Below are 16603 nucleotides of genomic sequence, written 5' to 3'. Positions count from 1 at the left end.
AGTACGAGGTGCTTAGCCTCCGTGCCTAAGTTACCCAAATACTTTCATCATTGAGTCAATAATTGAGATAGCCTAGGATGAATTAATCCTTGAACCTTGAGATATAGTATCAAACAACATTTGACTAAGGTCATTCAACACGCATTCGAAAACTTTGACTCTTTTTTTGCGTCTTTCTTTTTCGGAAGAAAGTCGGTACCCTCCACAAAAATGACGGAAATTTTTTGCTTTTTTGCATTTTCGAGTCGCACGATCACATTACAATGCACACATGAGTCATGTAAACATTGAGTCATGTCGTGTCATATCACCTTGATTTGAGTCTAAGACATGTGTCAAACACTTTGAGTCGAGTCAACCTCGAGTCAATCACAACGAGTCAAGTTTATACCTTGAGTCGTGTCAAGTCAATGAGTTAAGCAATACTAAACTTTAGGTCAACCCTAAAGAAAGATAAGAAAAGTCCTATAGTCAAAGATATAAATGCAGGTGCGTCCTAGCAAGCGGGACATTCCCGGATTTTTTTTAAAAAAACTGCGAATATGACACAAGAGATTCCTCCAAGATAAGAGGAGTTACATTGATCGGTAAATTAGAGATGAAGAGCTTTAATTTACAAAATACTTGAGCGGATTTGGTTGAAAGAAAAAGACCAAGCTCAAAGTTCGGAGCAAAACCGAGCAACAGCGGCAGAAAAGCAGAATAGGGAAGACCCGACTCTAGCGCCGGACAACAAAATCCAGGGTCTGGAATCAGATTTCAGCGCCTGGCGCTAGATCCCAGCGTCTGGCGACAGAGCAAAGTCGCGACGCTAGAAATATTTTAGTAGTGACAGAGCTCGAAGCCTCTTAGAACAGCAATTTTGGGTTCCTTGGTACGCCAGTTAGCCCCTATAAGCAATTTGACATGATTGAGTAGTTGATTTGATTACAACCGCAAATAAGTGATCGACCTGACAAAAGATCGTCTCACTTAGCTTAAAGCGCCTAAATATCGGCTCATCATAAAGGCGCCGACATACGGGTTCAGAAGCACCGACGTAATGGTTCACAACACCGACATACAGGTTCACAATTCAAAGTACCGACATACTAGTTTACAAGCAACAGAAACGTCGACGCACCGGCTAAAGCAAAGTTCAAGCGAGCTTTAAGGATCGAAAAGCGTTGGTCTTCGGTAGTTTTTTTCGGAATATTATCGCAACAACTGAGGATGACTTTAAGAGAGGTTATTTTTAGGCAGCATTCGCTAAGATTGTGGAGGTTGTCACCAAGATTAGAGAAGATAACACGAGATGGGCGGTCTTCGACGACATTCGCTAAGATTGTGGAGGTTGTCACCAAGATTTGAGAAGATAGAACGAGATGGGCGGTCTTCGACGACATTCGCTAAGATTGTGGAGGTTGTCACCAAGATTTGAGAAGATAGCACAAGATGGGCAGTCTTCGACGGCATTCGCTAAGATTGTGGAGGTTGTCACCGAGATTTGAGAAGATAACACGAGATGGGTGGTCTTCGACGACATTCGCTTATATTGTTGAGGTTGTCGCCAATATTTGAGAAGGACGGTTCGTGATGAGGCAGTCTTCGACGACTTTTGCTATGATTGGAAAGGTTGTCACTATGATTCAAGAAAAGGCTCGAGATGTAGCAACATTGATCGACGGCGTTCCCTAGATTGTGGAAGATCGTCAAAACAAGCAGCAAGATGGTGTTCCCTAGATTGTGGAAGGTTATCACGACAAATACAACAGCAAAAACAACAACAAATCGGTTACTTTCAAAGACGTGTGCTCGACGGTGCAAAATACGCGTTTCTTAACTCTTTTATCTGTTTAAATAACGCTAATTTGCAGGTATCGGCGTTACAAGAATGATTTAGGATCGCAAAATGTTTGAATCATTCTCCGTCCCTATCGCTACTTTGACTTTTGTTTTCAAAACTTACGTTTCTCCAAACTCAGTCAAAGTGGGGGCTTCTGTAGACACCCATTTGTGTCTCCCCAAAACCAAACCCGGTGATGAGTACCTTTCACGTCGAATCATAATCAAATGAAGTGAAAGTATGGAAAGTCTAGTGTTGCGCTAATATCAGCATCTGGCGCTAACTTCGTTTTTTCACGTCGAAACTCTAGTTTGTTTTTCTATCTTTTTGGTTGATTTTCTTTATAAATAGCCCCTTAAAAACTTCGTTTTTAATCATCAACAATCATCAATTCTCTCTAATTCTCAAATATTCTTTAGTTTTCTTATTCTCTCTTATTTTTAAGAATTCTTACCTTTTGCATACAAAATTCCGCATTCACAAGATCTAGAAACACCTAGCCAAATTCGAAGTTGCCTTCGCCCTAGACGTGAAAGGTTTTAATTTATGAGGGTTTGGTCCCTATTCTCTATTTCAATTATTTAATTTAATTGTTTGTTTATTATTTTCCTTGAAGTTACTAACGCGTGTATTTTATTATTAGAAAGAGATACAAGGCATCAAAGTAAGTGCTTTAATTGCTTTATTGATATTATGATATAGAAATCATGCTTAGATTGTTCATTTGATTCCTAGTATCATGTTAGGATGTTTTATTGCTTCCTAGTATCATGTTTAGGGTAACAACTAAAAATTCCTAATATCAAGTATGATTGTTATAATGCTTCCTATTTTCTTCCTAATATTCATGTTAGTATCATGTTAGTGCTAAAGCTTTGATCTTTATTGTTTAGTGACATGCTAGGGTTTGTTATTAATCTTGTTAGTATCATGCCTAGGATCTTGCTTTTATTATGCTTTAACATGATTATGATTATGATTATTATTTTTATTATTTTGATTATTATTATGTTGCTTAATGCTTATATATTTATTTATTGTTTGATCACGCCTTTTATGCATGTTTAAAGGGAATTGGTACTTGTAATCACGCTTAATAAGACAATTAATAATCTTGTTTAGGTTTTAATTTAATTATAATTCAAGTGATCGCCAATAATAGATTTATTTGTGCATTAATATTCAACCAACATAGATTAAACAGGTTCAGGGTAATCATATTGATTGCATGTTAGTCAGAAAGCGCAAATGAATACGATCAGAATAAATTAGAGGCCTATTATTAGGGCAGGTTTAATCTCTTTTAGGTTGGATTTGTACCTTCATCCCCGAACTACCAATCATGGTTCCAGACCTATTGGAGTTGACAATCTCCTGGATCGTTAAGGGGTGTAACCTTCACCTCATGAACGGTTTAGAAGTTCCTCAAACTTAATGGCGACTTTTTTGCTCTATCTTCTTTCCCTTTGGACGCCACCGTACTTTAGTGTATGATTACAGTGGGGTTCAAGATAGGGATAATGCTTGAAATATTCCCTACACCTGCTACACATGCACAAGTCATATGCGACATCTTGCTTTGTACACTTCATGGCACATGTAATGGATCCTTTATAGAAGCATAAGGTACATTACTTTTATAACTCAACTCCATTAGCTTTTGAAGCACTGAGTTTTACTGAGTGTAATACCATGAAACATGGGAAGACATCCTCTCTTAGAGTCTTGCTTCATGAACTTGTCAAGATCCTTATCAACATAAGTCTCTCGATTCATTCCAATCATTCTTCAAGATTCACTTCATGGATCTTAATTTCCAATATGTACTCAACATCTCCTAAGTCTATCATATTGAAACAATCTCTCTAACCATTGCTTGACTTACTCAAGCATTGATATATCATTTCATATGACCTGTACGTCAACTACATACTAGACTAAGAAAACCAATTAATCCCACTAAACTTCTTGTCTCTACAAGATTCCCTTTTCATTCTACTATGGAAATCAAACTGTTTGATTGCCTAATCAAAACGAATGTTCCAACTCCTTAATGCTTACTTCAATCCATAAATGAATTTCTGAAGTTTGCAAAACTTTCTAGGAATTTCTGGATTTCAAACTCTTAGGATGTATCATATACATATCATCTATCAAGAACATTTCATGAAGGTTATTTTGATATCCATAACTAGAATAATCCGAGTAGGCTTAACAACTAATGGGTTTGACCCTATTTGTAAGACTATTATGGACTACCACATCTTTACAAACATGGAGTCCATACTGGATTTCATGGCTTGCTTTAAGCCATTTTCTGAGTTGGCACTTATCCAAAGCTTGCTTGTAGGGCATAGATTCTAACCGTCCTAATATGAAAATTTAAAATCCACCTTTTTTAAAAATTTCAACAAACTGTTTGTTTTGATCCCAAGTAACCTATGATAGGTATGAGATACAATAGAATTATTCTCTTCAACTCTTTGAAGCCTTTCATTCTAGTGGGACGATAGAAGCCTCGCTAGTTGAATTAGCTTGGTTCAACAAATGGTTTATCAAATTAGCTGATTTCATGCGCCTTCGTCTCTGATGTAGTGTTATCCACATTCATTTGTTGCTCGTCTCGAATCTCATCGAGATCTAACTTTACTCCCACTTGGCTTTGTAGGAAGACATTCTTTCTATAAAGACACTATCGCAAGCAACAAACACTTTGTTTCTACGCGATTGTAGGAATAATACCTCTTAATTTCCATGAGAAAACCCATGAAGAACTATTTTTCTAATTTAGGGTGTATTATTTCATCTTTGTAAACATTTTACATTGATTTCATAACCCTTAATCCTGTTTAGAAAAGATAACTTTCAGAACATTTCCAAATCATAACTCTTATGACATATTTTCTTCTACTTTGTTTAAGTTTCCTGTTTAGTATATTCGCAATTGTTGTTGTAATGTATATCCTTAAAACGATATTTTTTAATCATTAAAACTTGTATCGAACAATGGCAAGCAAAGTTTGATTCCTTCTTCATAAACATACACTTTAATTGTAATGTTTCTGGATTGTGAATTAATTCAACAATTCCATTTAGATGATCATTCCTTTTTGAGTTAAATATTTATTACAACAATAATATCGCGGTGTTAATTGTTTATCTCAAACTGATTTTACATTTCATTTTGGAATTTTGAACATTTCAATGTTTCCAAGCTTTACTTCATTAAGTAATTATCGATATATTTACTTAAATTGTCAGTAAAAGCGATGAAATAGTTAAATCTCTTTGCTAATTTTGAACTTATTGGTCCACACACATCATATGTTTGAGTTCCAAAAGGTCATTTTAGCTTCTTTTACCCTTTCTACTAAAAGGAAACTTGGTCATCCTAACTTATCAAGCATGACTTCTATTTCTTAAGTGATTCATAATCATATAAGAATAAGAGTCCATTCATAACTTTGGATGCGTAAATGGTTAATGTGACCTAACCTTACTTTGTTATAAGTAAGTGTACTTTTAATCATCTAAATTTTACTTTTGTGATCTACTTATATCAATGTTATAAAATGAAATTAACACTTGTCCAAGCTAAGTAAACCAAATTCAGTATTCAAAACAAGAAAACCAAAATGTTGTCTCATAAAAACTGGAAATTGTTCTAAAATCATGATAACTAATCAAAATTTAAAACTATGAAGCAATCTCTGGTCACTCAAACACTTCTAGTGAACCTTTAAGCTCCATTTCCTTGCTAGCTTCACTTGTTTGCAGTTCCTGTGCAACATCTCAATGTTAAGCACTGAAACTTGGTATCACATACCTAAGTGAAAGTTAAAATGTTTATAACATTATACCTGAGGTTGATGCTCCATTCTTCTTGAGGAATTCAAGGTATTTCTGGCAATTGCGCTTCCAATGCCCCTTCTTCTTGCAGTAAAAGCATTCACTCTCATTTGCAGCCTTGGGTTTTGGATTCGCTTTAGGATTTTCAGGAGCCTTGGCAACTTGCTTGCCCTTCCTCTTAGCACTAGCCTTTTTCCCCTTCTTCTTGAACCCCTTTCCCTTTTGAATCATAAGAACTTCCTACTTAGGTTCCTTAGGGATTTGTTTCTCAGCACTAACTAGCATTGCATGCAATTGATTCATAGTCTTTGCAGTGGCAGTCATGTTAAAATTCATAATAAACTGGTTAAAACTTTTTGGTAGTGAATGGAGAATGATGTATGTTTCCAAATCATCATTATATGGGTGCCCCAGTTTCTCCATACTTTGAATTAGGCCGATCATTTTGAAAACATGATCATGAACTGTGGCACCCTTCTCCATCCTACAATCCAAAATCTCACGATGGAGCTCATACCTTTCAACTCTAGCTTGTTTCTTAAACAAAACTTTGAGTTCTTGCATGATTGAGTAGGAATCCTGGTCCTCAAAACGCTTTTGAAGACTAGGCTCCATGGTAGTAATCATTTAACAAGTGATAGGTATAGCTATGTCATGAGCTTCCTTGTGCTTCTAGATCTCTGCCGCACTTGGATTTTCTGGCAGAGGTCCTGGAAATGGGGTGTCAATGACATCCTCTCTACCTTCAGATTTCAGAACAAGCCTTAGCATTCTTTCCCAGTTGAAAAATTTATCCCCTGTTAACCTATCCTTCTTAAGGAATGGTCGAAGATTGTAAACGTTGTTGTCATTATGATTACGGCTACCCATCTATGTCAAAATAAGGCAAAGTTTAATAATTATGTTTAATTTAATAGTTAATGTACCATAAACACATTCATTAGGTAAATTTAAAACACTTTATTCAATAATTAATAGATCCCAATTGAATTTAAGTGATTCCAAGATCCTTTATTTGTGCAATAATTGACCGGACTGAGGCCCTACCATTAACCATTACATTTTCAAGGTGAGTAAACTCTTTACTGATTACAACTCTTGTAACTCTTGGTTGAATAATTAATCATCACATGCTTTATTAATACCCTTAGCTTCAAGGTTCTAAACCCTTTAGGTAACCTTGTTGAGTATAACAAATTAAAAGTGTAAAACGTGATTTACCCCCACTCCCCAAAGATATAATATGACCCCCATCTTAGGCATGACCCATCATAAAATATCAAAGGTTTCATAGGGTTTTTAATTGGAAAAGCAATCTCAATATTACTGGGACCTAGATTTATTATGTTGTAATTATTTAGTGAACTCTAGCGCATCATCAATCAACATAAATAAAATCTAACATGCATAATATACTAATGCAATTACGTAAAGCATGACATAGTATGGCTCCTTAGTCCTAAGAAAACTAGAAATGAAAAAGCTCCCACTTGAATCATCATGGATCTCCATCCACCTTGCTCCTTTGGGCCTTTACTTCATGGGCTTCTTTGGACTAATAATATTTAAATAACTATTCTATTTACTTTAAATAAAAGTTACAAAAATACTTAACGGTACACAGACCGTGTTTAGATTACAAAAATACTTCACGATGCGCAGATCGTATTTAAAAATCTATGGGTCACACTAGTCTATATACAGCAACATAATATCATATATAATAAAAGTTCCATATAATAAATTACTCAACATGCTTGTCTAAACTACAACATCGAATGTTCATAATATAGGCAACGCATTTCCTAAAATATCTTATATTTTAATCATAATTAGATAATATCATATATTATTCATGACTGTTTATAAAATATCATTTAATTTAGTCATGAGATAGAATCAAATCATATTTTAATCTCGAAAGATAAATCATATTTAATCTTCCATGATTATCCTAACAAATTTAGGAGATTCTATCCTAATTACTATCCAATCAAATAATTTTAAAATAAATTATATCCTAATCTAATTATGGGATAATCACATTATTTAGATCAATTATTATCCTTTTGGAATATGCTCAGAATATCCTAATCAATTTTATCCAAAATTAACCACTTTAATTAGGATAATTACCAATTTGATAACTTTATATATGGATTCTATCAAATATAACAACTTTTGAATATTTTATTTTATCCTAAAATAAAAGATTTTATCCAAATAAAACCAATTTTATCTTTTAAAATAAAAGATCATATTTTTAAAATATTTTAACTTATCAAAAATAAAACTAATTTTAGCCCAAAATAATTCATAATTATCTTGAAATAATTTTTCAAAACAGATTTTTTTTTTTTGAAATACCGCTAGCCACCACCACCGGCCACCGTGGTTGGCTAGCCGAAGCTAGCCACGGTGGCTGACTGCCTTGACGGCAGCCACTGCCGCAAGGGCAGCAGCGCCAGCAGCCGTGCAACATTTGCACGCTGCTGCCCACAGCCACCATAGACAACCTGCCCTCCCTCCCTCTCGAACTGCCACCTGGTCGGCAGCCGTCGTGGCTGCGCCACCCAGCCGTGGTTGCCGACCGTAAATAAATTTTTTTTTGTGTTTTAATTTAATTAAAATAACTTTTATTAAAATTAAATTAAATCGGTCAAAAAATTAAAATTAAATTGACATTCAATCTTAAAAATTAGGATTCATCATAAAACTAATCCCAATTTAATTCTAACTTTTAAAATTAAATTGATGATCATACACAAACCATTTTTATGCATAAATAAATCCGATTAAAATTATGAATCACAAAATAAATCGAATTAAATCAAAATCAAGCACAAAAATCATATTTTAGGGCTAGTATTTTCGAAAAATTCGAATAATAGGGTTAGGGGGTTCGAAAATTTCGGACATATTAGGGCTAAAATTCGGTCATCTTCATGGCTATTTGAGCATAATTAAATCACATTTAATCGATTCCAAAAGTTTAATCACATTAAATATAATAATTAAACCGTAATTAAATTAATTTCTCCTTCTTAATTGATTATAAAATTAACATGGACATCAAATAATTGTATTATTATGATCTAGCGTGTTCATGCAAGAGGCTTACTGATACCACTTTAGGAGTTTATAGGTACTACGCAGCGAAAAAAACATGAATCATATTCAATCAAGTACCAATCCCAAAATCGCATGCATAACACACAAGACACATAATCATACCTTTGATGCGTGAATTCCACGAAGCTATTCGACAGGAAAATCAGGGAGAGAATAGAGCCCCAAGCGTTACTCCTCTACTTAGTCCACAAGATTCGAACGAGCCGTCCACCAATACTAGATTGGTCGAGTGATTGAGGAAAATGGCGATCACAACCTTTATGGAAAACCGACCACCGCACGAACCACCACCACCACGAGACACCACCGTGCGCCGAGGAGGAGGAGTGAGCCGTGTGAGAGAGAGGACTTTGAGAGGGGTGGGTTTTGTGTTTGCTGATTAGGGTTTAATCACACCAATCAGTTAATTGCTTACTTGCAAACCTAGGCACCTAGTCTATTTATAATCTCATTATAGAGATTATAAATAGACTAGGGCAAGAAGCCCAAAACCACTTCTAATCCCCATATGGCCGGCCACCTAAAGTGATGAATTCCATGATGGGCCTCGTCCTCTAATGCTCGATCTAAACCCTTTGTGTGACCTTATAGGATCAGTCTAATTGGGCTTTGGCCTATTTTAATAGTCCAAAGATCGTTAGTACCTCTAGCTATGGAAAAACGACGACCCAAATATACGAACTTAATTATCTCCATAATTTTATCCATTTATATATCTAGTAATTGCACACGACGAAGACATAACTCCTTCATTTTGATCCCCACCAGCTCCAGCTCCAGTCTCTCCAGGAGGAGGAAAACTCAGCTCAGGACCCGTCCACCCAAGGTTGCCCTGATGAGCCAACCTCGTACATCCCACCACCTCTCAGAGCCAAGGTGGCCTCTCCCTGGCCTATCGTCCATGCCTGTGCACCCTCAGATGAAGAGCCCGAGCCCTCCACCGCCTCGGTCCAGGCAGCGTTAGATCGACAACCCCGACTGCCAGAACTAGTGTGGCAACGCCTTGAGCTAGACCTCGCCGGCTCTCTCTGAACCTCAGGTCTCATCCGGGTACCAAAGGAATGGGCTGACCCTGCAAGAAGAAATCGAGTCAGAAATAATCAAAATAGAAATATAACAATGCATAAATAAGAAGAAAAAGCTACCTCCTAAACAGCGTTGTCGCGACGACAGGTAGCCACGTTCCTCATACGTACGAGTTGGCTCCGGAAGGCGTCTATGCACCTCTCCATCGCTGTAACCACCTCGCGCGAGAACTGTCAAAGAAATGAAATCAGTAACAATACATGACATATATGAACAAATAGCAATTAAATAAACTCACTCGAGTCTGGTGGCCAGGAATGGATCGCTCCACAAAGCGTTGATCCTCAGGAGCCGGAGCAATCATCTCCTCGATAGGCCCGTATGTCCCCAGGTAGTGGATGGACGTACGAGGGGGCACGAACTCAGTAAGCCCAGCATGAGAAAAGCAAACCAAAGTGAGTAAAATATCACTTGGGGGCTACTTAGTGAAAGGAAAACGATAAAAATCATATTGTCGCCTCCGCAGACAGAAGAGGGGTCGGAGCTTACAACGGCAGCAACTTCTCCTTGTAGCACCGCTGGGATCGCATGAGATCGCCAAAGGGGTACTAGCAGGCAACCTCTCCGACATGCTGAGCAGCCTCGCGTCATTGAACATGTGACATGGCGGAGAAGCAGGGACGACAAAAACATCCAAGGAGTGTTGAATAGCAACCCTCTCTCCTAGGTACGCCACTGCCCTATACGTCCCTAGGAAGTAGCGATGCTCCGCAGTGTACTGTGCAGCTAGCCCAGGGACAACCAAACCGCCCCATGGCTGGTACAACACCTCAGGCTCCTGCGAAGAATGCCTATGAAATAAAGATCTACTAAAAAGCAATACAAAAATGATAGCTATGCAAAAGATCGTACAGAGAGGATCTGCTCTCGAACATGGGCGGTAGTCGCCCGGAGGTAGCGGCCTCCCCAGCAGGCGCCCACAAGAAACCCGCGTGGCGTCGGCCTCGTTGGCGCAAGAGAAGGAAAGTACTCGTAGAACCAGATCTACAAAAGACAAAAGATATCCGCAAGTGCTAACAAAATTCTTAGAGCTAACTTTATAGGAGATAAAGTATACCTCTACGACTCTCCAGAAGTCGGACAGAGCGATGTCTCCCGTGTAAGACCGGTGTCGACACGAGTCTCGGAACGCACATTAAAAGTCGGCGTAGGTTAAGGTGGCCCAGTCATAAGTCCCGATCAGATGAAGATTGCGGACAGCAGGAAGGTAGCAAAGCAGTGCTCTACTACCCTTGTCAGGGGAAAACGTCCCTGACAGCAAAATGAGGGCAAAGATGCGCACCCGCTGCTCTCGGGTGGTCCCATCATCCTCGAAAGCTGCCACCAGAGTCGACCGGCGAAAACACTTGGTACTGAAGTGTGATGAATCCACCTCAACACGGGCCCAAACAGCAATCAAATCCAGCAACTCAACAAACTCAGGAGAGTAGACGCTGATGTTGCTATCGAACGGCAGCACAGTAGAACTGAACTCTAGTCCAAAGATGAGACTGAAGTCCAGTGGGGTGACCATCATCTCACCCCAAGGAAAGTGAAAAGTCTTGGTGGTGTCCCAGAAGAAATCCACCAGAGCACGAACCACGCAGTGACCTCCGTCGAAAGAGCTCATGTTCTGCGTGGCCTCAAACAGGGCAGTCAGCCCACAAGACTCCTAAAGAAGTCTCAACTCCCCATCGACTCGGAAGAACGTCCTATACAACTTGCCCATAGTGTCTTTGCCCGAGCCATGGCAACGTGTCCTACCAGCGATGATCCCATTACGCACCCTCTTAGAAATGTGGTGGTCGGGGGCAAAGTACAAAGTCCGCTCATCCCACTCAGGGAGGCTGTAGACACCCATTTGTGTCTCCCCAAAACCAAACCCGGTGATGAGTACCTTTCACGTCGAATCATAATCGAATGAAGCAAAAGTGTGGAAAGTCTAGTGTTACGGATAGTTTTAATTTCTTTTCTCTTCTCTCTGTTTTTGAAAAATTATTTTAAGAAAACAGCCAATCCAGTTTGGTTGGTCCATGATATGGGTCCAATAGTAGTGTAGTTGGATGGGGCTTGCAAAGAGATTTCCAACGATATATTATAAGCCCAATTCCGATGAATAATGAGGAAGTTATGGCCAATTTACTAAACTAGGCCCGGTTTAAGCCTTATATGCGGCCCAATGATCTTAGGGAGGGCCTAATATGATTTATCATTCCTAATGCAATTAGGAATGGTTTTAGTCTTCTAGATTCTTCTAGAAGGTTCTTTTCATTCCTAATTCAATTAGCATTGATAAATTGACTTTTGTTGACTATTCAGAGTTTTAATTAAAATCAAATAGCATTTTTGAGGAAAATATACGATTTTATCCTCCTGTACGGAAAAACTTATCTGATTTGAGAAAGCGCGTCAAAAACAGGCCTGCGCCTAACTCAAGGCATTGGCGCTTGGAGCTAGGCCTGACGCCTGGTGCTAGCCATTGGCGCCTGACGCTAGTGTTGGTGCCTCGCGCCAGCTAGCCAAGGTTGGCGCCAGCTCTGTTATTCGTGCGCCAGATGCTCTGTTTTGAAATTTTATATTTTTGGGTGATTTCTCTATAAATAACGTATTAAAAACTCCGTTTTCATTCACCTACAATCAGTTTTCATTCGCAATCATCAATTCTCATCAATTCTTTTTCTTTCTAATTATCACCAAATCTCATCAAGAATTTCTTGATTCTCTCTCTATTTCTAAGCCTAGCTTTTTACAAACACAATTCCTCATACATTAGCACTAGACATACCTAGCATTGTTCGAAGTTGCCTTCGCCCTAGACGTGAAAGGTTTAATTTCTGAGGGTTTGGTCCCAAATCTCTCTTTCAATTATTTAATTTAATTTTTTGATTATTATTTTCCTCGAAGTTACTAACGTGTGTATTTTGTTATTAGAAAGAGGTACGAGGCATCAAAGTAAGTACTTTAATTGATTAATTGACATTATGATGTAGAAATCATGTTTAAATTGTTATTATGATATTCCTAGTATCATGTTTAGGGAAAAAGTTATAATATCAAATATGCTTATTATGATTCCTGCGATGCTTCCTATGTTATTCCTAATATTTATGATTGTTAGTATCATGTTAGGGTTAAAGCTTTGATTTTTATTGCTTAGTGACATGCTAGGGTTTGTTATTTAATCTTTTTAGTATCATGCCTAGGATCTTGCTATTATTATGCTTTAATATTAACATGAACATGATTATGATTATAATTATTATAATTTATGATTATTATTATTATTATTATTATTATTATTATTATTATTATGATGATGATTATTTTATTTATGATGATATTATTATTATTATTATTATTATTATTATTATTATTATGATTATTATAATTATTATAATTATTATTCATGATATTTATTATTTATTATGTTGCTTGATTTTTATTGTTATTGCTTGATCACGCCTTTTTATGCATGTTTAAAGGGAATTGGTACTTGTAATCATGCTTAATAAGTTAATTAATAATCTTGTTTAGGGTTAATGTGATTATAATTTCGAGTGATCGCCAATAATAGATTTATCTGTGCATTTAATTCAACCAACATAGATTAAACAGGTTTAGGGTAATCCTATTGATTGCATGTTAATTGAAAAGCGCACATGAATACAATCAGAATAAAATAGAGGCCTATTATTAGGGCAGGTTCAATCTCTTTTAGGTTGGATTTGTACCTTCATCCCCGAACCCTTATTTGGTTCTAGACCTTATGGAGTTGACGATCTCTTGGATCGTTAAGGGGTGTAACCTTCACCTTGTGAACGGTTTACAAGTTCCTAAAACTTGTTGGCGACTCTTTTGATCTATCTTCTTTCCCTTTGGACGCCACTGTACTTTAGTGTATGATCACAATGGGGTTCAAGCTAGGGGTTAACGCTTGAAATTTATTCACCAATTTGAGTCAAACAAGTCTCAAAACACTCCCAAGTCAATATACAAACATAATCAAGCAATTTCATGGCATAAAATTCGACAAACAAAGCAAATTAAGCAAAAGAAGTTTTGAATTCCTCAAAAAATTCGTGAAACCACACAAATTCAGCAAAACCGGGGTGAGTTTGAAGAAAACATACATAGATCGGGATAGTAGATGAATAAAGCTTTGATTTGCAACAAATCTGAGCAAATTTGGTTGAGAAACAAGAAAGATTGAACACTTTGAATTTCCGTGGCGATTTTCAAAGGCAGAGAGCAGCAGCGGCAAAAATGAAGAAGAAAAGGGAATTTATACTGAATTTCCGATTCTGGCGCCAAACGACAGCTCTGTCGCCAAGCGACAAAGCCAAATCTTGGCGCCAGTGACGTTTCAGCGACGACACAACCCTCAGCCACTCAGAGCGGTTATTTTGACCTCTTACAACAATTTTGGGTTCCTTGGTAGACCAGTTAACCCCTATAAGAAATTTGACATGATTTAGTTATCGGCTCGGTTACAATCGCATTAAGTGATCGAGCTGATGAATGATCATCTCACTTAACTTAACTCGCCTAAAAATTGGCTCATTGCAAAGGCACCGACATAATGGTTCATAATATAAAGGCACTGACATAATAGTTCAATACAGCAAAGGCACCAACATACTGGTTCACAATTCAGAAGCACCGACGTAGAGGTTCAAAAGCAGCAAAGCGTCGACGCACTGGCATACCAAAAGCAAAGGATCAATAGGCGTTGGTCTTCGGTGATACTCTTCAGGGTATTGTCGCAACAAATGAGTATTTTTAGGAGAAGCAATCTTCGATCGTGTTCCCTGGCTTGCGGAAGATGGACACAAAGCGCTAGAAGGTCGTTTCAGGCGAAGCAATCTTCGATGGGGTTCTCTAGACTGTAGAAGTCTTTCACGGCAGGATTGGAGGCAGTAACAAGCGTAGCAGTCTTCAGGCGGCATTCTCTAGCTTGCGGAAGATCGTCAAAACAAACAGCAGGATGGCATTCTCTATCTTGTGGAAAGTTGTCACAACAACAACAATTCAACTAATCGGTTACTCCTCCAAAGACGTGTGCTCAACGGTGCAAGATACACGTTTCTTAACTCTTTTATCTGTTTTACTAATGCTATTTTGCAGGTATTGGCGTTACAAGAATGATTTAGGATCGCAGAACGTTCCGAATCACTCTCCGTCCCTATCGCTACTTTGACTTTTGTTTTCGAAACATGATTTCTCCAAAATCAGTCAAAGTGGGGGATTCTGTAGACACCCATTTGTGTCTCCCCAAAATTAAACCCAGTGATGAGTACCTTTCACGTCGAATCATAATCGAATGAAGTGAAAGTCTGGAAAGTCTAGTGGTGTGGTTAGTTTTTATTTCTTTTCTTTCTCTCTATTTTTGAAAACCTATTTTTAAGAAAATACCCAATCCAGTTTGGTTTGGTCCATGACAAGGGTCCAATAAAGGTTTTGTTGGGCTGGGTTCAAAAGGAGATTTCCAATGATATATTATAAGCCCAATTCCGATGAATAATGAGGAAGTTATGGCCAAATTACTAAACTAGGCCCGGTTTTATATTTATATGCGGCCCAATGATCTAGAGGAGGGTCTATTATTGATTTATCTTTCCTAATATGATTAGGATTGATTATAGTCTTCTAGAATCTTCTAGAAGGTTTTTTTGAATCCTAAATTAATTAGCATTAATAAATTGACTTTAGTTGACTTTTAAGAGTTTAAATCAGAATAAAAGAAGTGTTTTTAAGGAAAATATAGTTTTACCCTCTCGTACAGTTAAATTTTATCAAAATAAGAAAGCGCGTGGAAAATTATTTCCAGCGCCATACGACAACTCTGTCGCCTGGCGACAGATCTGTCGTCAGGAGACAGGCGCGTGTTTGGCGATGCGATCGTGTTTTATTCTTTTCAAAACTCTGATTTATTTTTTTATCATATTCGGCTGATTTTCTCTATAAATAGCCTCCTAAAACTCCGTTTTCAATCACCAATTCTCATCAAGAATCTCTTGATTACTCTCTCTCTCTCTTTTCTAAATTAGCTTTTTGCATACAAAATTCCGCATTCACAAGATATAGACACACCTAGCCAAATTCGAAGTTGCCTTTGCCCTAGACATCGTGAAAGGTTTTAATTTCTAAGGGTTTGGTCACAAATCTCTATTTCAATTATTTGATTTAATTGTTTGTTTATTATTTTCCTTGAAGTTACTAATGTGTGTATTTTGTTATTAGAAAGAGGTATGAGGAATCCAAGTAAGTACTTTAATTGTTTGCATTGTTATAATGATTCCTAGACATCGTGTCTAGGTTGTTATTATGATTCCTAGTGTCATGTTAGGGTGTTTTGATCTTTCTAGTATCATGTTTAGGGTAACAACTAAAATTTCTAATATCAAATATGACAATTGTGATTCCTGCGATGCTTCCTATTTTCTCTTCCTAATATTCATGTTAATATCATGTTAGGGTTAAAGCTTTGGTTTTTATATGTTTAGTGACATGCTAGGGTTTGTTATTAATCTTGTTAGTATCATGCCTAGGATCTTGCTATAATTATTATGCTTTAACATGATTATGATAGATATGATTATAATTATGATTATTACTTATGATTATTATGTTGCTTTATGTTTATTGTTATTGCTTGATCACACCTTTTATGCATGTTTAAAGGGAATTGATACTTGTAATCCCCCTTAATAAGATAATTAATAATCTTGTTTA

This window comes from Chenopodium quinoa, unplaced genomic scaffold, assembly GCF_001683475.1.
Source record: "Chenopodium quinoa cultivar QQ74 unplaced genomic scaffold, ASM168347v1, whole genome shotgun sequence".
Taxonomy (NCBI): Eukaryota; Viridiplantae; Streptophyta; class Magnoliopsida; order Caryophyllales; family Amaranthaceae; genus Chenopodium; species Chenopodium quinoa.
This window is presented reverse-complemented; position numbering follows the sequence as displayed.